General features: G+C 44.9%; 1 protein-coding gene across 5 annotated transcripts in view; it reads right to left on the bottom strand.

Moving 5' to 3' along the window:
• Kank1 (KN motif and ankyrin repeat domains 1) overlaps window positions 1–26,408 on the bottom strand; it is a 197,767-nt gene that overhangs the window by 97,474 nt on the left and 73,885 nt on the right. For all 5 annotated transcript variants that reach the window (XM_011247113.2, NM_181404.6, NM_001348180.1 and 2 more), the window contains one exon: window positions 18,593–18,720. The gene's annotated coding sequence lies outside the window, so the exon portion shown is untranslated. The remainder of the gene's footprint in view (window positions 1–18,592; window positions 18,721–26,408) is intronic.

The following is a 26,408-nucleotide window of genomic DNA, read 5'->3' as shown; positions in this document are numbered from 1 at the left end:
TATCTCTGTAGAGCCAGTTCACCCCGCTAAACCTCAACCACTTGAAAGGTCTCCATCAAAATGCTTTCTGGTACACTCTTCCTCTTACATGGTCTGAAACAACTGCATTGTTCCATAGATAACACTGGCCAAGAGAGATAAAAGGGGGTTTGTTGCTCTGCTCTGACACGTGTTCTTCCTTTGTATCCCAGGCTGGTCTTGGACTCACTGGCTAGCGTGGGCTGGCCTCTAATTCATAATTCTTCTCCTTCTTCATCTCAAGTGCTGGAATAACAGCTACGAGGCGCCACACCCAACTCCAACTGAATGTTTTAAAAGGTCTTTTAGGTCCTTAAGAGTATATACAAACACCGGTTGGGCTGGAGAAATGGCTCAGTGGTTAGGAGCACTGGTTGCTCCTCTAGATGGTCTGGATTCAGTTCCCAGCACCTGCATGGCAGCTCACAACTGGCTGTAATGTCAGTTCCAGGGGCTCCATTCCAGCAGGCTCACACGTGGTGCACATAAATATGCATGCAGGCAAAAGACTCAAACACATAAAATAAAATCAATAATCTTAAAAAGAATTGGTCTGTCATTAAAAACATCACATAAAGTTTCTTTGTGTGTGCACGAGTGCATACAGTAGTGTGTGTGTGTGTGTGTGTGTGTGTGTGTGTGTGTGTGTGTGTGTGTATGCTTTGATTATCTGCAATACTACCCTGGCCAAATATGCCCAACCATGACTGGTGCTTTTTCTTTTTAAAAACATGGTGCTATAGATTGGAACTCAAGTCTTCATGACTATACAGCAGGCACTCTACCAACTCCCCAGCTCCACATAACGTCATACTTGTTATAATTTTGAAAGTTTTACCCCATCCTTCTAAGAGTTCACAGTACTGGATAATCACACAGAGAAATTTCCAACAAGCACAGGAGGAGGAAGGTTTTATTGTTTTGTTTCGTTTCGTTTGTTTTTTAGGGTGCTTCTAGATCCGCAGTTCTCTACCTGTGGGTTGTGACCCCTTTGGAGATCGCATGACCCTTTCATAGGTGTGGCATATTAGATATCCTGTATAGTAAATATTTACAATTCATAACATTAGTAAAATTACAGCTATGAAGTACAACAAGGGTAATTTTATGGCTGGAGGTCACCACAAAAGAACTGTAGTAAAGGCTCACAGCATTAGGAAGGCTGAGAACCACTCTTTGGATCAACTGAACTCCACACATCCTCCTGGCTCTCTCCTAGGCACCTTTGCCGAGTTGCTCTGTAACCTCTCCTCCACCACAGTATCTTCAGGCCTCCCAGATCTGAGAGAAAAATCTTTCTGGAACTCCACCTCTGGGCTGGGCGAGCTGACAGTCCGGCTCTCCTAGCTTGGGGCAAAGCACACGACATATACATGCAGCTGGTGTGGGGTCAGTATGGAAAGCAGGACTCTGCACAAGAGTCAGCAAGCCCAGGACAGGAGAGCGCCAGCAGGGTCTGCACTGCGCAAGCACAGTCACCCATTCAGGAGGGGCTGAGGACAGACAAAGGTAATCTCAAGGCTGTCCTAAACTACCCAACAGCGTGCAAAGAAACGGGGGTGTGTGTGGTGTGTATGCGCGTGTGCGCACTCACTATACTGAGCCTGTATATTAAAGGATGGCCCCCAAAAACTAATAAAATACAAAGTTGAGTGCCAGCCATCCCCCCGAATATAAAACACTTAAAGATCCGAGTGAGCTAACTTACTCAGCCCCTCCTAGCTTTTACACTAACTTTATAGCCAGCATCATCTCATCCAAACCTTACCAAACACAGTCTCCCTGCGAACAAGATGAATGTTGCTATTTTCCCAAACACTCCCTCTTCCTCTTAATTTCTTTTCCCTTCCCTCTCTGTCTGCTATCTCCACAGAAAAACAGCATCAGGCACCCAGTAGGTCCTTCATACAGTTCTGATGAGTACACGAACAAGCATTAAGGCGCTTGCTAACTTGACTCTCATTAGCTGCAGTTGATGTATAAGAGCACTGGCTTCTACCTTAAAAAAAAAATCACATCTTTTAAGGGACTCAGAACACAGGACCATGTGTCAGCATGAGCCCAGAGTTCCCCTTCGCCATGGTGTATGTAGCTCCCCCAAGTCACTCTCCTGCCCGTGCTTGTCATTGCTCATCCAAAGAGAATAGTTCTCTCCAGACAACTGCCTTCTTAGACATTTTCATGCCATTCTAGACACAGTGGCTTTCTGGACTAAGCTGCTTGTCCATAGGAAAGAGGAGAGGAACTCTTCCCTACCTCATTTTTCTCCTGATCCCCTCTTCCTCCAGTACCACTAGTATATACTGCTTTAAAAACAAAAACCTTCTGAGTAGGATACTTTTCAAAAGAGAAAAATTTAAGTTTTTAAGTTTTATCTATGTGGGTTTGTACATATGGGTGCAGTATCCACAGGGGCCACAAGAGGGCATCTATCCCCCTGGAACTGGCTTTATAGGCAGTTACTCATGAGCTGTGGTAAGTGCTTGGGACTCCCCCAAAAGAGGTATTCCTAACAGCTTAGCCATCTCTCCAGCCCTTATGCTGCTGCTTTTAGACCCACGATTCTACCATGGTGTGGATCATGTTGGCTCCCGTCAGCTGAAGGGTTGAGGAGAAAGGCTTGTGGGATCCATACGTACATTGAAGGTTCTCTTCCTCCCCTCACTCAGAATTTAATTAAGCATCCTTCATAGAAACAGAGTCAGGAGAAAAATCAAGCGCTCAGCAAGCAAGAGAAGCCTCCATTGAAGGGCTTTATTTTATCGATTGATTGATTTTCAGTGTATATGTATGGATTTGCCTGCATGACTATGTGCCTGGGGCTGAAGGAGGCCAGAAGAGGGTGTTGGATCCCCAGAACTGAGAGAGTTGTAAGCTACAATGTATGTGCTGGGACTGAATGTGGATCCTCTGCAGGAGCACAAGGGCTCTTAAGTACTGTGCCATCTCTCTGGTCTCTGAAATCTTTCTCCTCACGTCATTTTATTACACATATGGAGTACATATGCTCCCCAGGATATAGAACACTATTTTACATAGCAGGATATTTCTTGATGAAATCTGTTAGACTTTTCAGCAGCCAGACCTTGCATACGCCAAGCACAGACCTTGGGATCACTTCCTTCTTGGGGTGGGAAGTACAGTCTTCCCACATTTGCCCTCCTTCCGGCTACTTGTTCAGAGGGAACAAAGCTACTGGCCCCAAAGCCTTCTGTGACAGCGGTTTTCTTGTTCCTCCCATCACCTGCTGTATTTCTTCTTTGTGTCACCCCACCGCACAGATGTCATGCATGGCTCACACATGGCGCATGCTCACAGACTGGCATGGAAGGATGATTCTCTCAACCAGATACTAAGTATCTATGATGGGGATAACCTAGGATCTGCTAAGTACTATGATGGGGATAATCTAGGATCTGCTAAGTACTATGATGGGGATAACCTGGGATCTGCTAAGTACTATGATGGGGATAACCTAGGATCTGCTAAGTACTATGATAGGGATAACCTAGGATCTGCTAAGTACTATGATGGGGATAACCTAGGATCTGCTAAGTACTATGATGGGGATAACCTAGGATCTGCTAAGTATCTATGATGGGGATAACCTGGGATCTGCTAAGTACTATGATGGGGATAACCTAGGAGCAGATAGAGGATCCAACACCAGCACATAGCCGAGCACAGCAACGCAACAGAACCTTCCATTGCTGATGAATGAATGACCTCAACGTGACTTCTGTTCCCTTTCAGAGGCACCAAGACAAGACATGGCTGGGTTAAAGAAAACACACACCACACACACACACACACACAGTGAACAATGGACTTGGTTGTTTTTTTAAATTCCCTGATGCACATTTACACCCCAATTCTGTGTTAAGTGAACTTGGTGTTGATCACCATGAATGATTCTGAGTTCACAGCATCACATAGCATACATCTGAAGTTCTGACATTTACCAGAGTCAGGGTCATTCCACTATCTCAGAGATGGGCATGGCACACTAATGGCCATCCAACTCACTTTAAAGTAGTACTGCCTGCTGCCTGCTGTCTTCTATCCCAATTCTCAAAAAAACAAAAAGACAAAAGCAAAACAAAACAAACAAACAAACAAACAACCCCAGACTCAGGGAAACATTGTTCACTACCCCATCCCTGGCCTAAAACCGGAAACAAGTCATATAAAAAGCTGTATCAACTCTGAGCTCTGAGCTTCCCAGTGTTTGGGCCAAAGGATCCAGTGAGAAGAATATTAGGCCAAGCCTTGGGGCACCAAATACACTGACAAGAAAGGATATGAAAGGGAAGAGGGGCATAGGAGAAGGGCTCCTCCCATTTTCTCCCTGCCCATTGATTACCGGGGGTCCTCTCCGGCAGTATCTTCAGAGAAGCAGAATTTTCACTCTCTCCATATTCCTGCATTCCTCACTAAACTAAAGCATTCGAAAGCAAGGGACTTCTTATGACCAGAGAAATCCTTTCTAAGGACGCACTCTACCTACCCCAGTGAGGCTGTCTCCAGTGTGTTCTACCTCGGCTAATTCCCCAAGAGCAGAAGAGGCCTTGGCTCCGCTACAGCAAGCTTTTCCTTTGTAGTTCATTTCCTAGTCACCTTATGTTGTGTGTTAGGATAGCAAGTGTTCTCAACACCACCCAAACAAAACCAATACAAACAAAATCACCCAACAAGGACTACCCATTCCTTACTAAACTGGCCATTTCTCCAAGTTTGTTTATTCAACAACAAGAAATTGCTGAGATGAGTAATCTGTACATGGTCATTCTATAGACGGGTTTGCTCAGAGGTGCATCAGCCGACAAAAATAACCTGGCATTTAGCTTCAAGTGTTCAGTCTTATATTCTATAAAGGGGGCGGTGGGTGCTATTTGGGGCTGGAGAGATGTCTCAGCAAGTAGGAGTTCTTCAGACACCCCTGGTCTTTGCCAATTGTGTGTGTATGTGTGTGTGTGTTTATGTGTGCACCTTTATAAAAGTGTATGCAAGTGCCCATGAGGACCAGACGTGGGCACTGGATCCCTTGAAGCTGAAATTACATACATATGTACGTACGTACATACATACATACATACACACCTGCTATGAGTGCCAGGACCTGAACTTTGATCCTCTGATAGAGCACCCACTGCCCTGAGCCATCTCTCCAGCCCTCCCACCCCCCAACTCTAAGCACAACCAGTGTGAACCCTTGGGGTTCTCCGTGAGAGCAGGCCACACCCTGAGCCATGTCTCCAACCCTCAAAACAAACTTTTGGCCAACGGAGAGGAGAACAAGTGCAGGGATCCCTCTCCCTCCTCTCGTCCTCCCAGCATCCTTCTTGGGACACTGCACGAAAGCATCTTCCTGAGCTTATTTTGGTTAATTAAGGAAAGGCAAACTAAGGTTTATGACCTGGGTGTCACACACATCGCAGTGATCCTCCTGGAAGCAAAGCATGGTCTGGCTTCCTTTCAGTTAGCACCTGCCATGAGGCTAGCTGTTGTTGTCAACCTGACACAACTTAGCGTCACCTGGGAAGAGTCTCAAGGAAGGATTGTCTACAGTGGCTGGGCCTGTGGAGGATTTGGGATAATCCAGTCCACTGTGGGTAGCACCATTCCCTATGCAGGGAGTTCTGCACCATGCAAGAGTACAAGGAAGCAAGCAAGCAAGCAAGCAAGCAAGCAAGCAAGCAAGCATGCATGTACTCATTCTTCCCCAGCTAGGTGTGACTAGCTATTAGACCTTCTTGCCTAGACGTTTCCACAGTGGTGGACTGTATCCTTGAATTGCTCACTGAAGTACGTCCTTTTTGCTCTGGGTTTCTCTCTGTTCTGCCTATGTCATCACAGGAACAGGAATGCATCTCAGAGAACACTGAACACAAACCCAAGCTTTAACCTCAGAGCAAGTAAGCAAACGATGGGTACTTGCAGAACTTGCCAACAAACAACAGATCTTTTGGCATAAGAAGCTCTTTAAGAGTGACTGCCAGAAATGGGTGGAGTGATAATAATCGTGCGTGGAGAGTGGGGTGGGGCGTGGGAAGGGCTAGGGAGAGGAACGAGTAGCATCAGGTATGTGCTGCAGCTGCTTCCTCGACTAACAACAGTGAGCTCAAGCACAAAGCAGCAAAACCACTGTGTTTACACAGCCTGGCCGCACGCCTGAGACGTTCTACTCTTCTCTACATCACTAGATATGTCGGCACACTATATGAGAATAAGAGGACTAAGATAGACTTTTCTCCTCTTCTCTCTCACACTTAATTACTCAGCGGGATGATCCTGGGCAGCAGTGGGAGGCATCTATGACCAGAAGTGATCTGATACTTTATTTTTAAAGGGGGTGGGGTTTCTGGCCGCCCATCAAAGGGCAGCGCACATTACAGTGAAGTAGGATTCAGTCTTAAAAAGTTACCAGGTCCTCATGTTACAACATAGATGGAACCCGAGGATGCCAAGCTAAAAAGTAAACTAAGGAAAGCACTGAAGGGTGACTAGTATGATAGTGCCTACAGGGGTCCTGGAAACAGTCAGACTCACAGACGCAAAAGAAAAGTGGCTGCCGGAGGAGGCAGGGAAGAAGTGGTCTGAAGAGTTCTTGTCAAGGATGAAGAATGATGAAAAAGAATTCTGAGATGGTTTGCCCAACCATGTGAATGTGCTTAGCATTACGGAACTATAAACTGAAAAAAGGCCTAAAAAGGTTTTATATATATACACACACATATATATATATGTATATATATGTGTGTGTGTGTATATACATATATATATAAACAAGTAAATTGGGAAAAAATGTATGTGTGTGTGTGTGTGTGTGTGTGTGTGTGTGAGAGAGAGAGAGAGAGAGAGAGAGAGAGAGAGAGAGAGAGAGAGAGAGAGAGAAGTTCTGGTTTCAGAAAGCTAGGGCCTCTTGCATCCCCAGCCTGCAAAGTTTTCAGAATGAGATGTGTATTTTTTCTCCTCTCAGCAATTCTTTTGACCTTAGAGACAGCCAAGGAGTTACAAACTGACAGAGCACATAGTTGCTAACTGCTGCATTGAGAACACGGTTGCTAACTGTTGCATTTTTCGCAATGGAAAAGACTTGAAAAACAAGTAAGTGCTCATTAAAACACAACTCCTATAGGAGGTATCTCTGTACAATGGACTGCTCTCCCCATTGAAGGAGAGTAAGCCTAGACATACAGAGGAAGAAATACAGATTTTGGGTAAAATCTGTAGGCAGACCTAAGATCAAACAGGCAGACGACATTCTGAGCAGACCCTTAGGAGGAACTGCAATGGCATGTAAGTATGCAGAAAATTTGTAGCAGAACACACAACAGATGCATCCCAGGGGTGGCTCTAAAACAACTCCAATGGACAGTGATGTTTCTACTCAATCTTTAAAGTAACCCATAGAAGTTATTATCACATCTTTATTATTCGGTGTGGTGCTTACACTCGAACCCAAGGCCTTACACACAGGTTAGGCACATATGGAGTCACACCTCCAGTCCCAGCACTTAGTTTCTTAAAAATTAAAGGTTAAAGGCTGTTCTGCTTCTCCTCATGGGAGTGAACAGTCCGAAAGGAAACCAAGAAAATAATTCCAGGATCCGAAGAGATGGCTCACAGGTTAAGGTCTGAGTTTGTTTTCCAGCATCCATCATGAGTGACTCAAAACCACCTGTAAGCCCAGCTCTAGGGGATCACACACACACACACACACACACACACACACACACACACACACACACACACACTCACACACTCACACTCACACACACACAAATACAGTAAAGCAAATGATTCTGTTGGCTGTGGTGGTAACTGATACCTGCAAGCATAGTACCTGGGAGGTGGAGAAGGCAGGAGGATCAGGAGTTAGTTCAAGGTCATCCTCAACTATATATGACAAATTTAAAGCCACCCTGAGTGAGCTCATGAGACCCTCTGTCTGGAGAAGAAACAAAAGGGAAAGGAAGGGAGAAGAGAAGAGAGCTAGTTCTTTTTACAAGGGTAAAATACCTGTTAAAGGTAATTGGCTTGAAGCAGATCTGTAAACTAAAGACTATATAAAACTGTGCTATAAATTAAAGAAAACTCAAACAGGAAGAGACTCTAAGTACCTAGGAATGGTGGAACAGGCCTGATTTCCCAGTACTTGGTAGGCTCAGGCAAGAAGATCACAAATTCAGAACTTGTCTGGGCTACACAGAAGACCCTGTCTGACACACACACACACAAAACCACCCACATTCACAGAATACAAATCTTATGGAAGACCCTGTCTGAGAAAAAAAAGAAAAACAACACCCACATTTACAGAATACAAATATTAATATTTTAAGATGTCAATACTAGGGTTGGAGAGATGGCTCAGCAGTTAAAGGCACTGACTGCTCTTTGAGAGGTCCTGAGTTCAATTCCCAGCAACCACATGGTGGCTCACAACCATCTGTAATGGGATCCGATGCTCTGTTCTGTGTCTGATGACAGTAACAGTGTACTCATATATATAAAATAAATAAATCTTATTAAAAAAAAAAAGACGTCAAGACTACCATGAATCACCAATGCATTCAAGGGATTTAACGCCCTCTTTATGGCCTCCACAGGCACCTGCACACACGTCAGACACACAGAGAAATTAAAATAAATACACATGAATTAAAAGTCACTTTACAAAAAGAGACTAAATCACCAATTCTCTGTTGATGCTTTAGCGTGGAGAAGCTAACTTTAGGACAGTGGGACCAGCATATATGAGGATCCTCTTCACCTAGCTGCCACTCTGAGCAATATCCCCCGCATGAAGGGCCATGGTGAGGAGGGGAAGAAACGCGCTCCAAATCCCGGGTCTTACATAATCCCGGATCCCATACAGCGGGGACACGTGCCTGGGAAATAAGTGAGTTTGCTCAGTCGGGGCTGAGAGGCCATGTTCTGGTTGTTCATGTCTTTCCAAACATGATCTACATATGAGCTATCAAGTATGCTCCGTGTCCTTCCTCCTTCCTGGTAAAAAACTGAACGGAAACTGCTGCTTCCAAAGTCCATGCAAGGACCTTGGTTAGGAGATCAGATCTAGAGATTTGCTAGAAAAGCTGTCGGGTCCCCCTTCATCAGGTTCTGTAAGTAAACAGTTCCCTGGCCTCTGGGTTAACTCATGAGCGCCCTCTCCAGGAGCACACCAGGAAATGCAGGAGGAGAAGGACACTGTATTCCTGGGGCTCTTGCCCTGCTGATTGAGTTTGGATCTCAGCGCTCCAGTCTCCCCGGGAGAGATGCACACCAAAACACTTATTTTTCTGACAGGTCAGGCAAAGTAATTCCTAGTTAATCCTTTGCCAACAGGTACCAACTATTAAAACCTAAGACACATTTCTTGGGGTCATTTCAATGTGATTATTAAAATTCAGGATGGGAAGATGGGGGGTGGGGGGAGGAGGAAACTTCGATTAAGAGCCCTCGTTTTAAAAGCATCTTAAAATATCTTACCTTGGGCTGGAGAGATGGCTCAGTGGTTAAGGGCACTGGCTGCTCTTCTAGGTCTTGAGTTCAATTCCCAGCAACCACATGGTGGCTCACAACCATCTGTATGGGATCTGATGCCCTCTTCTGGTTGTGTCTGACGAGAGCTACAGTGTACTCATATAAATTAAGTAAATAAACCGTTTAAAAAAATCTTTTAACTCCTTCAATGGACATGGTCCTTAAAGTCTCTCGACTGCTTAGAGGAACATGGTTCGCATCAATGAGAGAGGTTCAATTGAATAGCTTTTTATGATGTGGAAGGGTGATGGGATGGGATTTGGACTGTTGAGATTTTATGTTCACTTGTTTGTTAAAAACTTTGTCTCGGGCTGGAAAGATGGCTCAGTGGTTAAGAGCACTGACTGCTCTTCTAGAAGTCCTGAGTTCAATTTCCAGCAACTGCATGGTGGCTCACAACCGCCTGTAATGGGATCCGATGCCCTCTTCTGATATGTCTGAAGACAGCTACTGTGTACTCATATACATAAAATAAACAAGTAAATCTTAAAAAAAAACCAAAACAAAGCCTGCGTCATTAAAAATTCCTAATGCTGCAGGTTATGCAGGGAAGGAAATAAGAGGTGCAGACACTTCTGCTTCCAGTCTCCACACCCCTCCCGGTTTCCATCAGTGCCATGTTGGATCCGGGGTTCACCGTGTCCCTGGTCCCTGGCAGCCACCATCAAGTAGGGGTCTAGGGAGAATTTCCTCTAGTTCTGTGAAAAACAAGCAGCAGTTACTGCTATGATCACCGCAAACCTTGGATCTGACTTTCTGCATCTTTATAGTAAGGCGCCAAAGAAGGATGTTGTAAGTCATTGCTTTATCAGATACGAAAATGAGAGGGGGGGGGGATCTCTGAGAAATGAACCAAGCTCTTGAGTTATTATATTAGATATAGCTATAGATACATTAACAGCATGGAAAATTACTAATTTTTAAACATTCTAGAAACTACAGAAACCCCACCCAATGTTGTTGAATATTTTAGGAGGTCTACAGTTATGGATCTAACCTCTGTTCTCTCCCTCACTTCATCTTTTCTTAAAACACCCCACAAAATACAAACCAGCTCAGCTAATTAACAATTTAATCGTGCCTCACATTCACTTTTAATCCCGGGCACACTGCCTCAAGCTTTGAAATGAAAATTCCATGTTATGGAAGAGGATTTAGAGACTTACAGAGTCAAAAAGGAATCATAACTCCTGCATTTTTAATCGTCCATCCTCCCAGCCCATGATTTACCCCACAATCCTCACCAGAAAATAAAATGAAGAAAGTTTTGAGGAACGAGTTATTCTCAAAGTAAATCTCCTACCAGCCTCTGTCAATCATGTTAGCCCTGTCCCCCTAGTTAGCCCTTTCCCACTTCCTGCCTGAAAACCACATTACTATTTAATTGCTTGGCGACTTCCCATTTTATTAAGAGGCAGAAAAAACGTAAAGAGCCAAAACATGGAGATGAGGCTCTGGCCGTAAATTGTCCCCTTAAGCAATGAAACGTACTTCTCCAGTGTGATGTGGTAGGCTCTGTGGAAAAGCCCTACATGTGCAATTCTGCCTAAGCCCAGAGCCCCCATCACTTACAGCCAGCCCTACAGTTCTCAGGGCTGAGGGCCATCCATCAGAGCCAGGCTAGTCGCCTGCATGCTCTCTAGAGCCAGTGTGAAGGGCATAGCCAGGAGTCAGCTTTGTCCACCACCCTTGCCCACCCCAAATTTCTCTTCTGTTCTCATGGGGTGAGAAAAGCAGAAGAAACAGGTGGGATAAGTCAGTGCAGGGGGGTGATGTAGCATATGGAAGACACTAGGTTCCGCCTCCCAGTACCAAATGGAGGATCTGTAAGAAGCACAGCCATGGAAAAACTGTGCATCAGGACTATACCCCATCTGCCATGCTGTTTCTAAGGGAGTTGAACTATTCTGTCATAATCCAATGAAAACTGTGGCTAAATTTTCAGCCTCGTGAATTCAGAAGAACCCACGTCTCTCCTGTTCATTCAATGCCCCAATCTCCATTTCTTCCTCTGTAGTGAGACAGAAATCATTATCAGATTATGCCACATCCTGGAATGTGCCAGCACGTCTGGCCTCTGAGGGCTGCTTCCAGTGGGTCGCAGAGACTAAGTGGGGTCTGGTGTTTCAAAGCCTGGGAAAGCATCCGCTGGTGACTTCTCTAGAAGGCTGCCAGCCAAGAAACAAAGGCAGCTAGTGTTATTAAAGCCACCCATTGATGGGTACAAGAAAGTAGATTTTTTTGATGCTGTTCAGAAAGCCTTGCAAGTGCATAGCTGAGAGAGAGAGAGAGAGAGAGAGAGAGAGAGAGAGAGAGAGAGAGAGAACAAGAAATTCAGCAGGGTTACTGCAGAGGGAGATCAGAAGGTAGGATACGCATGTGCATTTTCTTTTTTAAAGATATTTAAATTTTTATTATTTTATCTGTATGAGTATTTTGCCTGCATATATGTATATGCACCACAGAATAGAGAATTCAATTCCATAGGACTAGAATTCTAGACAGTTGTGAGCCACTATGTGGGTGCTGGGAATTGAACCTAGGACCTTAGGACCTTTGCATGAGCAAACACCAAGCCAACTCTCAAACCTTCTACTTGGTTTCTGTACCTGTTTTACTGAGTATATGAATATGCATTATTTTTGCCATTAATTTTAAAAGAGCTAAAATATGTAAGAGAATAATGACTAATATTTTTTTTCGGAACTACCAAGTCCTAATACTAGGGCTAAGACCAAGTCTTAACATGAGAGTAACTGTGTCCTACATCCAGAGCCAAGACTGGGTTTGGAAAAGGCCTTTAGATACCAGAGTGCCAAAGTTTTCCAGGTCCAGTGATTTCCAAGCAAGTAGACGGGATTTCCTGAAACAAGACTGCCTCGAACACCTAGCACACTTAGAAGCACTGGTTATTGAGTTGATGGCATCATTGCCTAAGACAGTAGGTACCACTTCTTTTCTCCTTCTTAGAAGCGGGCCCCAATGACCTCCGGATCATCTTTCCTGGCACCCAGCCAGCACACTCACCAGGAATTTGGCTTAAGTCTAGGAATGGCCTCTGCGTTTACTTTCCCCACAGAGGACCACCCCATAGAGAAAACGAAACAAAATTACTGCGAGGCCCCAAGGACATACAGTTTTGAGTTGGAGGCCCCAAGGACATACAGTTTGGGTTGGAGGCTGTTAAAAGAATTGTATTTGGCTACTTGTTGGGGGTGGGGGGGAGGAATGTCGATCTCAAATAGTATTTCAAGCTAAAGTTCAAGTGGATGTATTTAAAATGTCAAGGTCATAAAACAATAATAAGAAAAATGTAAGGAAATGTCCATGCAGTCTGGTGGCTGAGATATCGTTCCGCTTCATGTCTTCTAAATGCAATCAATGAACTATTCGACACCCTGTTATAGACACAACCCCTACCCCACAAGACTTACAGGGAAAAGTAAATCAAAAGGTTATTGCACTCAAATAAGTGCTCAAAGGGCAAGAAGGCAAGACCTGAAGTAAGAGAATTTTGCAGGGTATGATCAGCCCGTTAGGAGGATGCTCCTGGGAAATCTAAGCTGGAGCCTGCAAGAAGTGATAAAGGCGGGGCTGGGAACACTTCTATGCCGGGCCGGGTTTCCGAGAGCTTAAATTGACCTACTTAATCTTATGCACTATTATGAAGATGAGTCCTGAGTTGAAAGCCAGGAAGTTTGAGAAGCTCATGAACAAGAAGCTCAATGACCCCAAACACCAGGATCTAGAGTCTCCATTCTAGAACTGCCTCTCTGAACACTGGACTGCAAGGAGTGTCTATGTCCATCTGTGTGTGAGTGTGTGTGTGTGTTTTAGCATGTGTGTGTGTGTGTTTCTGTGTGTATCTCCACGCTCTCTGTGAGTCTGTCTGTGTGAGTGTGTGTGTGTATGTTTGATACACATGAACATTCCAGCCAAATGAACAGCACCCACAGAACCCTAGAGGCAGAAAGAAGTTGGCATCTTACCCCGCACAGAGAGGCAGCCAAGCACCAGAACATGGTGACCACGGTGACAAGAGGTGGGGATGGAGAACAGATACAGCCAGATCAGGCCCTAGCCTGCAGGCCTTGATGAAGAGAAAGTTAGGATGGGCTCAGGCAGGGGTGTGCCACGAGGGACCACACCCGAAAGACTTACAGACATCAGTGCGAGGACTGCAGCATCCTAGCTTCCAAATGAGTCTATGCAGCAACGATAAAGGAACATACATACTCCACTATCTACATGTTTATATACAGTCAATAGCGCCAACATGACTCAAGGCCAAAAAAAAAAAAAAAAAGACTAATACTTCTACAGTAAGAATTTTAGAATTCCGGTAAAATAGAAACAAGAAACAAAAAGAGCCATTTCTCTAGCGAAATGAGCCAAGTGCCTGGATAGAAAAATCTACAAAAGAACAAACATGAATACATAAGAAAGAGTTCCTATGTCTATAAAAAACTCCATGCGTTTCTTTGTTATTGCTTTAATCTCATGCATTTCTTGGGAGGGGTGTATGTGTGGTGTGGCACATGTGTGTGGCTATCAGAGCCCGTGTGATGGTCAGAACTTGCAGGAGATGGTTTTCATCTTTCAATTGTGGCCCCAGGGAGGGAACACAGACCATCAGGTCTGGCAGCAGATGTCACCTGCTGAGCCATATCAGCTCCCCCTTCTCTGACCCCACTGTGTAAAACCTTCGTTTAGTTCGTGTGAGGACGGAGGTGGTATTTGCAGGCACCATGTTGCACACGTGACTGTCAGAGGACACCTTGGGAGTCAGTTCTCTCCTTCCACCATACCCTGAGTTCATATCTCAGGGATAGAACTTAAGTCATGAGGCTAGGCAGCTGGTGCCTTTACACGCTTGAGCCATCTCTCCTGCCCTCTTACTACATTTTAAATGTGGTTTTCTGCCGGGCAGTGGTGGCGCACACCTTTAATCCCAGCACTCGGGAGGCAGAGGCAGGCGGATTTCTAAGTTCGAGGCCAGCCTGGTCTACAAAGTGAGTTCCAGGACAGCAAGGGCTACACAAAGAAACCCTGTCTCAGAAAAAAAAAAAAAGTGTTTTTTTTCCCCCATAGTAAGCAGTTATGGGAACTGAGACCTCTTACATAGTGTCAGAAGGACTATAAACTGGTTTAGTCTTCCAAGTAACACAGAGTGAAAGGGCCCTTTCTTGATTTTTACAGTAAGGAAACAGAATTGTCTTAAACGTACAGTTAGGAGGATGGTTATGTTAACAAACACACCCAAAGGGACTTAATAAGTAAAGCACACTTCTAAAATCAACTTCTCAGTCACCTCTGATAACTACAAAGTCACTTTCTCAACTGATAAAAGCAGGGGTGTTTTTGTCTTTAAACTCTGCGTTAGCACACACGGTCCAACACTGGGAGTCCAGTGATCTGACAGAGTTAGGATCACACTGTTTTCTTTTGTGGTGCGGAGATGGAACCCAGGCCAGCGAGCTTGGCAAACGTGCTGAGCGCTGAGTGCTGAGTGCTGAGTGCTGAGTGCTGAGTGTTGAGCGCTGAGCGCTGAGTGCTGAGTGCTGAGTGTTGAGCGCTGAGCGCTGAGTGCTGAGTGCTGAGCGCTGAGCGCTCTCCCCAGCACTGATGACACAGGGTCACTACTTTGTTCTACCTTTCTCCATTCAATACACATTCTTCCTAATGGTAGACAATGACTACAATTTTGAGGCCACTTGGCTACAGTGAGACTCTCTTGCAAACAAACACATGAAAGAAAAAAAAAAAGCCAAATCTTCAAGAAAAGAAAAAAAAATCAACCATCAGGAAATAAAAATATCATATACTATTACAGTGGTTCTCAGCCTATGGGTTGAAACCTCAGGGGGGGAGGGGGGTCACATATCACAATTCATAACAGTAGCAAGATCACAGTTATGGAGTAGCATAACTTTATGGTTGGGGGTCAACATACAATGAAAAACTGTACTAAAGGGCAGCAGCCTTAGACATGTTGAGAGCCCATGCATCTGAACACACACATGCGTGCGCACACACACATACATACGCAAGCATATACATGTTTTTAAAAAGTGAACTTGTAGAGTTTCCAATACATAACAAGTGATTGAGACACTATTACCAATCCCCACATCTGATCATTTATCATATCTATCTATATGTACTACAATTCTACACTTAATTGCATAGATATATACATTTGTATCTATTTTAAAAGTAGTGTAAGGGGATTGAAGTGGTTTGAACAAGAATGGCCCCCTTCGACTCCTATAGCTGTAGCCTTACTGGAGTAGGTGTGGCCTTGTTGGAGGAAATGAGTCATTGGGTTGGGCTTTGAAGTTTCAAACGCCCATGCCAGGCCCAGTCTTTTATGGACTAGGATACAGTTCTCAGTTAATGCTCCAACATGCTGCCATGCTCCCGCCATGATGATAATGGCCTGGACCTCTGAAACTGAACGCAAGCCCCCAATTAAATGATTCTTCTTATACGAGTTGCTTTGGTCATGGTCTTTCTTCACAGCAACAGTACAAAGTGACAAAGACAGGGATTCAGTTTTGTCGGTAGAGTACTTTTGTCACGTGCGTGAAAACGCGTGAAGCCCTGGGTCTGAGCCCCAGTGTTACATATGCTGGTTGTGACACACAACAGTCACCCTGGCACTCAGGAGATGAAGCCAGAAGGATTAAGGGTTCGAAGTCACTCAGAAGGATGGCTCAGAAGGCAAAGGCGCCTTCTGAACAAGGCTGGCAACCTGAATCCCACCCAGAGAACAGCTAGTCAGGTTGACTCTCTCCTTCCTCATTAACATGGCTTCTCGGGCCCTTGCTCTCCCCACCTGGCACTCTGTGGCTTATCTTTATGCATGGAACATCAAGAATGAGGATAAGGACTCAAAAGCAGACGTCTAGGGTACACAACAGCTACGTCACAGACCATTCCGTGACATGCAGTGAGCAAAACACTTAATCCTCTAAGTCAGTTTCCTCCCCTGTAAAAACCAGGTTAATAACAGCTTCTCACCTCTCTCACAGGTATGCAGTGAGGATCAAACAAGTGTGCATGCGTGTGTGTGTGTGTGTGTGTGTGTGTGTGCGCGTGTGCGTGTGCCTGTGCGTGTGCGTGGGCACGCGCGCGCACCTGTGCATGCCCGCACATGCCTGTCTGTCTCCAACAGCCTGGTTATCCCTGTTTCTGCTCTGCCATTATACTTAAACTCTCTGCACTGGCTGCGGCAGGGATGGTTGTGTGTGAGCTTCAGCTCACCACAGCTAATGCTAACAGTATGCCACTGCCAGCAGTTTAGTTTCTACTGTGAATTACTGATTTGGTAACAATCACATTTCATTCAAAACAAGCATAGCATTTTTTAAAAACTGTGTGAGCATGCCCTTACATGTATGTCTAGAAGACAGCTGTAGCAGACAACAACTATTGCGCATGTATCAAGTAAGTTACCGTCCTAAAGTGCTCTACAAGGGAGGTCTTACTGCTATTTATTTACATTGTGCAGCTAGGGAAACTGAGGCAGACTAGCCTCACTGTGTTCTAAACCCAGGCATCTTACTCTAGAGCCTGCTCCCTTCACCCTTATGGGCTGCTGTCCTACAACTCCACTAGTGATGACACAAAGGCAGAGTGCAGAGGTGACAGTCTGTTAAATACTGGGTGAGAGGGGATATACACACAAGAAATACTGGGATCTCTAAAAATAGACAATGCTGCTCAAATTGCAACCCTCAAGCATTGCTGGGCATCACCGGTGACTTCTCCATCCTGAAGCTTAGGAGCTAGGAACAACTTTCTGAAAAGCAACTAGAAGACTGTCCCACCAACCCCAGAAAGGCCATGATCGCAATTCATCGTACAGAAATGACCGTGCATGTGTTCAACAAATAATTCAGTAATGAAGCTTCTAAGAAAGAAGTGACGGGAACAGACAAGGGAAGGCCAGGGCTGAGAGACTGAGTATTAAATGCAGCTGTGTAAAATGGTGTGGAAAGGGGATTAATTAGCATGCTGTTGAAGTGTGGGGAACAGCCTAGTGGTGGGGTTTATTATCTCAGGAGTCCAAGTTTACAAGGGTTACAAGCTTGGACTCGTCAGTCACTTAATTTCCCAGAGCCTCAGTTTTCTTAGAGGCAAATGATGATGGAGGTACTGACCTCACAGCATCGTTAAGTTAATAAACCGGCAGGCCGAGAAGATGGCTCTGCAGGTAAAAGTGCTCGCCTGCAAACCTAATGGCCTGAGATCAGTGCCCACAATCCACAGGGAAGGAGAGGACCCAGCCCTGAACGCTGTCCTCTGACCTTTGTGCACATGCATGCGTGCACACAGACAGAAAGACAGACAGACAGACACATATACACACACACATGTTTATAAACAGTAATAAAGGAAAAATAAATAATCTTTAAAGGAGCCAATAATTTAACGCCTACAAAGGGGATGATGCGGAGCCTGGCAATAGGGCAAGACTGTAGTAAATGCCAATCATTTCTAGACCAATCTAGTAACTGAACCACACACACTCCATAAACTGGGAAAATAACTCAGTGAAATGTTAGCATCTCTGCAAGGGATAATATTTTTCTCTTAAATTCCCTGTATTTTTACTTTTGTCATTTGAATTTTTAAACCAGCAATATATTAATATTTAAACATTTCCATTTATTTCAAGTAGTCTTAAGAATACTCCTCTTGACCTAATAAATTCTTTCCAGTGTTAAGCAGGTCTCTGCATACCGTATTTATGGAAATGGAGTATTTTATTGATTTAATCTGAGGAATAATACATTTCACCTCCATTCGTCAGCGTCAAACAGGCTGCCCGTATTTCATCCTATAAAAATATTTTCTGCACTCTTATACATTTTCAGATTAAGAGAGTTTTGAATGGAATATTAGAACATTAAAAAAAAAACGGTGGAGGGGAATGGATTAATGTCTGTAAAAAGTAAAGTTATAGAGGACAAACATGACAACTCTGTGATGGTTATAAGAGAAGAAAGTATAACCTTACCTTAAATCACGTAAGGTCAGAGGTTACTGCAATAAACATTTCAACTCCATAGACAACTTCTGTAGTGTGGCCAGAAGATGGGTGTAATTCAGTGGCTCGGCAGTCCGTCCAGGATGACCACAATCATTCTGAGAGGAAAGAGATCTCATTGAGGGAAGGGTGTCAGAGCCATCTCCTTTCTCAGGTCAGAGCGACAGACCGGCGAGTCAATGATCAGGGTCAGCACTGTTTCAGAAACCAAACCTCGACCTCTTTCCTGCTGGGGGCAGGAGCAGGAGAGGGAAAGAACGGAGAAACTGCAAAAACCAGTCTCTCGGCTCTATGTAGAAGCTAGCCGCCACGTTTATGGTGAATTACCTTCACTCTTTCAAAGAAAAGGGCTTGGCCTCTGGTTACCTTTCATCCTCAGTTCTCACATTATCATATCATATATATGCAATATATATAGCTTGCATATCTGTGATATGTAAGATATAAGAACTTCTTTTTCATGCCTCTTACTAAATCCACTGACATAATACATGTGTCTAAGACTTCTTTTTTAAAAAAAGGTTTATTTATTTATGTGAGTACACTGTAGCTGTCATTAGACACATCAGAAGAGGGCATCGGATCTCATACAGATGGTTGTGAGACACCATGTGGTTAATGGAAATTGAACTCAGGACCTCTGGAAAAGCAGACAGTACTCTTAACCACTGAGCCATCTCTCCAGCCCCTTCTATGACTTCTTAACAACAAGTAGCCTGGATTCCTTCTATAGATTGCCACCAGTCAGCCCTCTTGCTTAGGGACCTGCTTTTGTCCTATTACCTGCACAACCTTGAACAGATCGATGGCCCTTGTCCCTGAGTTCTTGCTTTTCTCTACTAAGCAATCAAGCTCCAATGCCAGCTTTCACACCTTCGTGGTGACATGAAATCAGAGGTTCTCTGGGTATGACTCTCGTCCCCTCCACCGTGCATAGTGTAACCAGGTTATCAGTTCTTCCATAAACCTTAGCTCCACTATAAATAAGATGAGACAACCTGGATGCCGCTGTGAATTCCGTTAAACAAGAACAGCGCATCCTTGCATCTCACAGATCCCGTCACAGGCACTCAACCGCACTAGCCAGACCCATCCCACCTTACAGACCATCACCAACCCCAAGGTTCTCTGGCCTTAAAATTTCTCAAGTCCTCTTCAACTCAGATCCTTAGTGTTAAAGATTTTGTCTTCTGCTGGCTTCCGGTTCGCCCATGGTCTTCTACCAACACACGATGTGCTAACGGTTTCCAGTTCCTTCCGTTCCAGAGAGACTAGTTTGACTAGAGAAAGCCATATGTTCTTACGCCTTCCTATGTAGCTATCATGTCCCCTTGTGGGGTACAGGCTTGGGTCCCCAGTGCCAGCACTGCTTGTCATTCTCACACCTTAATGCTCACACACCACCTAACACACCTGCCTGATGTGGCATTATGTATCCAGTTTAACTGTCCAGCTGGGAGCAGATGACTCGGAATAAGGTTTCCTTCAGCGTAGATAGTATCGGAGTTTTTAATAAGTCAATTCTCCTCTGAATCAGCCCTGCCAGTTACTCTTTGAGGTCAAAACAGGCCTTTATAAAAGGCTTCCTTTACTAAAAGGATTTGGAAAGGTTTCACCATAAAGAAATAATAAATGCTCGAGGAGCTATATTTACCTGGATTTGACTCACTCACAATATATGTGCACTTTAAAATATAGAGTTATCCAGCTGTGTATAATCTTTGTTCGTCAGGTTCAGTAACCATTGAGTACCAGGCACATCTAACCTGCTAGGACACATAGGTCCTGGGATACGCATGAACATGGCTCAGCACACTTGTAGAAGACACTGAGAAGCAAATGTCAAAAGGACGAGTACCACTTATTGACCATTCACTCTAAGGATCTCCTCGTGTGCAGCATCCGTTAGATCTCACACCTAAGTGAACATGTCCTAATTCTTCAAACTCATAACCAAGCTCTCCGCAGCATCACCAGTAACTTGCCATGGGAAAAGATGATGGGTTTCTACAATTTTATCCCAAAGATGATGGATAAAGAACTAAAGGAAGGTCTTGATGGGCGATGAGTGGGAGATGCAGAGACGTGGCAAGAAATGCAAGAAGAGTATGTGACAGAGAAGTGGAGCCACTACAAAGGTGAGAGAGGCACACCAACAGGAAGGGCATGCAAGCGCAAAGAGATGAGCGTGGTGTCTTGGAAACACACAGGAGGCCTCAGCCTCAGCCTTGAGAAACAGGAAACAGCAGATGGCTCCCAGGTGCAGTTTTCAATATGGCTGAGATGGTGTTGGGGTAGGGGGGGAGAAACCAGGAGGGCAAATGGGAACAGTAGACTTGCCTGTCAAGAACTCTGAGGTTGACTGCCGGTCACTTTCAAAGACTCTGCCTGACCTAACATTCTGATTAAAAACACCCGAATTCTTTCATTTCATTCCTGTCTCTGAGAAATCCTAGAGCAGAGGAAGAAGGCCTTGTTTGGATGGACAGTTTCAGAGAGTGGAGCAGCTAGGTTTACATCACGGTGGGCCATGAAGCAGAGAGCTAGCAGGATGCAGCACGGTGCGTGACGACCTTCCCCAGGGACACACTACTTCCTCCAACCAGCTCCCCGAAATAATACCACCAGCAGCTGGAGACACCTCAGTCCCAAGCTGTCACAGCACATATGCCTGGCCTGCCCCTGCTCCCTCCTCTCTCCTCTCAGAGTCTGACGAGGAACGGTTGCCTGCTCTGCCAACACCACCCTGCTTGCCTGGTTTTTATCTCCCTAAGAAGTCTTATAAACCCATTCAACACTTTACGCTGTCAACCCGGGAGAGCTGGCATTCGGCCGGCTGCTTCAGGAACACGATGGTTACTCACACAGATAAAAGAAAATAGATCACAAACCGGCAGCATCGTGTTGGGCAATTTATATAGTTAACACTCAATTATTTTAAAAGTAACATGTTTCATCTTTGAAAGGACTGTTTGTTCTCAACTGTAGGTTTAGAAAAGTCAAGACTGAAGCTTTTAAGTGCATTGGCAAACATCTTATTGAATCCTCTTCCACTTGGGCATATATGCAGGGCCAATGTAAAACCATAATAAATACCCAATCAGGAACCACCTGGTATTATTGTAACTGGCTTTTCCCATTTATTTTAGTGGAAGCACTGTGTCATTTAATAGTTTTCTACACCTTTATTTTAATGACTTCGTGAGACTTCATCTTTAAACTCCTTTAACTCACTGAAATAATTTCTTCTAAGTTTTTTTTTAAGATTTATTTATTGTATATGAGTACACTGTCACTGTTTCAGACACACCAGAAGAAGGCATTGGATCCAATTACAGATGGTTGTGAGCCACCATGTGGTTGCTGGGAATTGAACTCAGGACCTCTGGAAGAGCAGTCAGTGCTCTTAACTGCTGAGCCATCTCTCCAGCCCCTCTTCTAAGCTTTGATTGTAAAACAATGCCATATGAGATACCCTTTCCCATACTACTAGTTATTTTTCTAGAAAAGGTGACAGGCCCGTCACGTGAAACATAAAGAGTTGATACTGTGAAGAGTTGCCCATGAGAATGTCAAATCTACTCTCCCATACCCCTCGAATACTAGGATAGTATTTATTTCTCAATATTATATTCTGGCCACACGTGTTGACACACCTTTAATCCCAGCACTCAGGAGGCAGACACAGACAAATCTGAGTTTGAGGCCAGCCTGATTTATAATGTGAGTTCCAGGGCCAGCCAGAGCTACTACTACTACACACACACACACACACACACACACACACACAAGTCTGTCTGAAAAACAAACAAAATATACACAATATATATCCTATAGTCACTTCAAACTCAGTATGTATTTGAAGTTAAACACAGTTTTCCTTCTTAGATTTCTTATACATGCCCTTTGTTTATTTTTCTACCTGAGTGTTCCCCAAATCCATTTACACAACCTCATTATATCAGGGCATTATCCACTTGATTCCCTGACTGTACATTGATTAAAACCTTTGGCTCCACCGAAGCAGAAACTACTGAAGTCTCTGAGGCTCAGAAAGCATCCTGGTTTGGGTCTCAAGAGTCTTTCCTATAGAAGGATAAAAGAATGTAACATTCGCCTGCCTGGTAGTTTCCCCAGCTCATGGTTTTCCAGAAGAGGAACCTCTCTACTTTACTGTCCTACTGCAAAGGTCACAGAAAATTAAGGTAATTTACTCAACAACGAATACTTTCTCCTTTCTTCCAAAGGTCCTCTGACCTTTGACGTGGGTCAAAGTTATGGTCATAGAAACAAATGAACAAACAAGATCGCCCTACTAACTAACAACAGCGCCTTCCTTAGCATCCAGTCCTTGATGAAACTGTTAGGCAGCCACTCTCTGCTTTTACAGACAAACACCCAATAGAAAGATACATACAAGCCGTGTAGGGTCAGGATGATGGCTTACTAAGTGCTTACTACACAAGCATGAGGAGCTGAGCTCAGATGCCTGGCACCTATGCAAAAGCAGGGCATGTGTACGTGACAGACAGCACATGTGTGGTACCCCACTGCTTGAAGGTGAGCTGGAGGCAGGTGGATCCCTGGGGCTCCCTGCTAAAATGGTTCAATAAAAGAGTATGTTGGAGGAAGAGGAGGAAGGAGGAAGAAAAGAAGGAGGCAAATGAGAAGAAGAGGAGGAGGAAGAGGAGGAGGAGGAAGAGGAGAAAGAGGAAGAAGAGGAGGAAGATGAGGAGGAGGAGGGGGAGGAGGAGGAGGGAGAGGAGGAGGAGGAGGAGGAGAAGGAGGAGGAGGAGGAGGAGGAGAAGGAGGAGAAGGAGGAGGAGGAGGAGGAGGAGGAGAAGGAGAAGGAGAAGGAGAAGGAGAAGGAGAAGGAGAAGGAGAAGGAGAAGGAGAAGGAGAAGGAGAAGGAGAAGGAGAAGGAGAAGGAGAAGGAGAAGGAGAAGGAGAAGCAGCTAACACCGCCACCAGACACTGACCTAGGCTTTATTTTATGTGCACACACAGGCATGCACACACACACAAACACCAAGCCATATACCTACTGATTCTTAAGACTCTTCTCGGCTGTGTCTTTGCTTTCTCAGCTGTAATCCCAGAGGCTAAGCACACCCCTTCCACCAGCTTCAAACAGCTCCTAGCTCCATCCATTCTGTTGAGCGTCTCTAATAAACACAGACTCCAGTAAACTCACTTCTCTCCCTCTATGTTCCTTGATTCCTAAGGATCACTGCGTTCTATGAAAGTTAAACTATTTGTGGCTGGAAACCAAGGCTGCTCTATCAGCAAATGCTTTCCTTTCTTCCAAAGGTCCTTGAGTGGCTTATCCGTTAGCAGCGTTAACGACGTCTGTAGTAACAGTGCATGCCCGAGCCCTTTTGTCAAAGGTGAAGCATGCTGTGATATATAAATATTTTATCTATAGCCTGTGCTGCAACTCTAGATGCCAAGGGCCTCCCAGAACCCTATGGCAATCACTGTTCTATCAATACCAGGTATAGGCTTTGGTATCCTACTGTCCTTCCCACTTAGTCCTAATTATCAACCCAAATGTCTATTTTGCACTGCACCAGTCTGAAGTTAGGACAAAAGCAAGCAGTTGATAACTAAGCCTGATGGCTCTCACAGCTCTTTGCTGAAGCCCGAGGGTAAGAGGTCTCGGCCGTGTGACGCTGCAAGACAGGTTTTTATCAAAGACTATTAGTGGAACCAAATGACTCGTTGTCGGAAAGGGGGGAAACACACACTTTGATTAATTTATCGGAGATTTAACGGTAGTGCTAGAAATTTGAATACTAACATGGGCACAATAGAAAAGTTTGCAAATTGGCTTTAAAAAGCCAAGCAAATGTCTCAAATTCCTCCCCCACCCATACACAATAGCAGGTACTGGGCCACTCATCTCAGGGGCCATGAGCAAGTCCAACCAGTGTCCCCAAGGTGTAGATGCAGCCATAGAAGCCTTAGATAACTGGCTAGGTGACCAGAGGAAGCACAGCCTATAGACCACTCCACGGTACCCAGCACTGACTTAGGGGCAGGACATTTGCTCAGTGTCTTTCTCTTTTAACTCGTAGTTACATGTGACTCTGGCTTCCCAGCTTCAGGCGGGGCCACGTCTGCCCTCTGCCTGCACCCACAGAAGAGTGGGAGCCCCAAGAGAAAGCCCTGAGGTTGGAAGTATACTCATGTGACTCGAAGAAAGATGCTCTCAGAGAATATTCAGTCACTTAAGAAAAATGCAATAATCCCCGCGCCTCTAGACTGTGCACTAAGATTCATCCCCAATTCAAAGCAACTATTGACTGAACAAACAAGAGGGAAGGAGCCCAGTACCCAGAGTCTGTATTTTCTTAGTTCTGTGTCATTGACTTTCAACATTCTTCATAAAGGAGACTTAAAGCAGACACCGTGAGAAGGCTTGGACCACAGAGCCTTTCACTAAAACCTCAGTCTCACTTGTCAACACTGGGGGGTAAGATGTCTGCACTAACAGAGACAGGCACCACGAAAAGCATCAGGTGCTGACAGCCACGGGGCCTTGGGAACAGAATAACTAGAATGTGAACCATGCTCCCTCTGAGTCAACATCAGCCTAGAGCCCAAAGCGGTCGCTCCCCTAGGGTAAGGTTAATGGCTAAATCCACAACATCCGAGCTAATGGTATGTGCAGAGAGCCTCTGTCCTTTCATGCAATCTGTGGCCTCTTTGGGGCTTTCTGAAGAGGCCACCATATCAAAGAAAGGCCACCTTCCCACCTCCGGACACACTCCCTGTGTCCTGGCTCCATTTCTGCTGCTGTAACCAGTGGCCAGACAAAAGGCAACAGAGGGAGTGAAAGGCTTCTTTCTACATAGCTGGTCTGCAGAAAGCTGAGAATGGAGCTGAGAAAAGTAGGGACAATGGGTTGGGTTTTTTGGTTTTGTTTTTTGGTTTTTTTCCTGAGGCTCCTAAGCTCTTAGGAGTACTTCAGGGTCGATAGATTCATTTCTAAGTCAGTTTTGTTCCTTGCAGCGAAAGAATCCCAATGGAACCATCTCTTTCATGTACCACGTTTGCTGGGTGTGCTGTGGTAGGGGATGGTGGGGAGATGCCTGGTAGATTAGAGCTTGCAGCTGCAAACACCAGAGGTGGCTAGACCTCACCTCCCTCCAAACACAGGTACTTCCCCTTTCAGACTTCACTCATCAAACTATTTGAAGCTGGCGACCGAAAACCCCAGTGCACATTTCTAACCCTGGAGTGTGGTCAGCTACAGTTTTCATCTAAGTGCATTTTTTTTTTTTAAAGATCCAATAGATGTGAGACTTCTCCAATAGATGGCTGGCTAGAAGCAGCCACCATGAAACCTAGTTAAGGAGCAGAGTGAGTGTAAGAATAGCAGCTGTGCACGGTGGCTCACACCTTTAACCCTAGCACAAGAGGCAGAGGCAGGTGCAGCTCTGTGAGTTCTAGGCCAGCCAGGACTACATAGTGACACCCTCCTTCAAAAAAATGTTCCAGAGAGAAAAGTATGGCCTATACTGCAAAGAGAAAGTGCTTTAGACACCCACAGAGGCGGTGACAGAAGAGCTGACAGTGTCAATAAAGGGGAAGGTGACACACCAGGAAGAAGCCAGAATGAACACAGCTCCAGCCTCATGGGTCCCCATAGAAGAGGGGAAGCCGACGCCACATGCCAAGCAAGCTGACTTTCCTCTCTGTGAGTGGCATTAGGGGCTGAGCCCTCAAGAACAGACTGGTCAGTAAGAAAGAGCCACAAAGTCAAGTGGAAGAGACATCGAAC

This window comes from Mus musculus, chromosome 19 (assembly GCF_000001635.26).
Source record: "Mus musculus strain C57BL/6J chromosome 19, GRCm38.p6 C57BL/6J".
NCBI classification, from domain to species: domain Eukaryota; kingdom Metazoa; phylum Chordata; class Mammalia; order Rodentia; family Muridae; genus Mus; species Mus musculus.
Note: the sequence above shows the minus strand (reverse complement) of the source record. Positions and strands in the feature narration are given on the sequence as shown.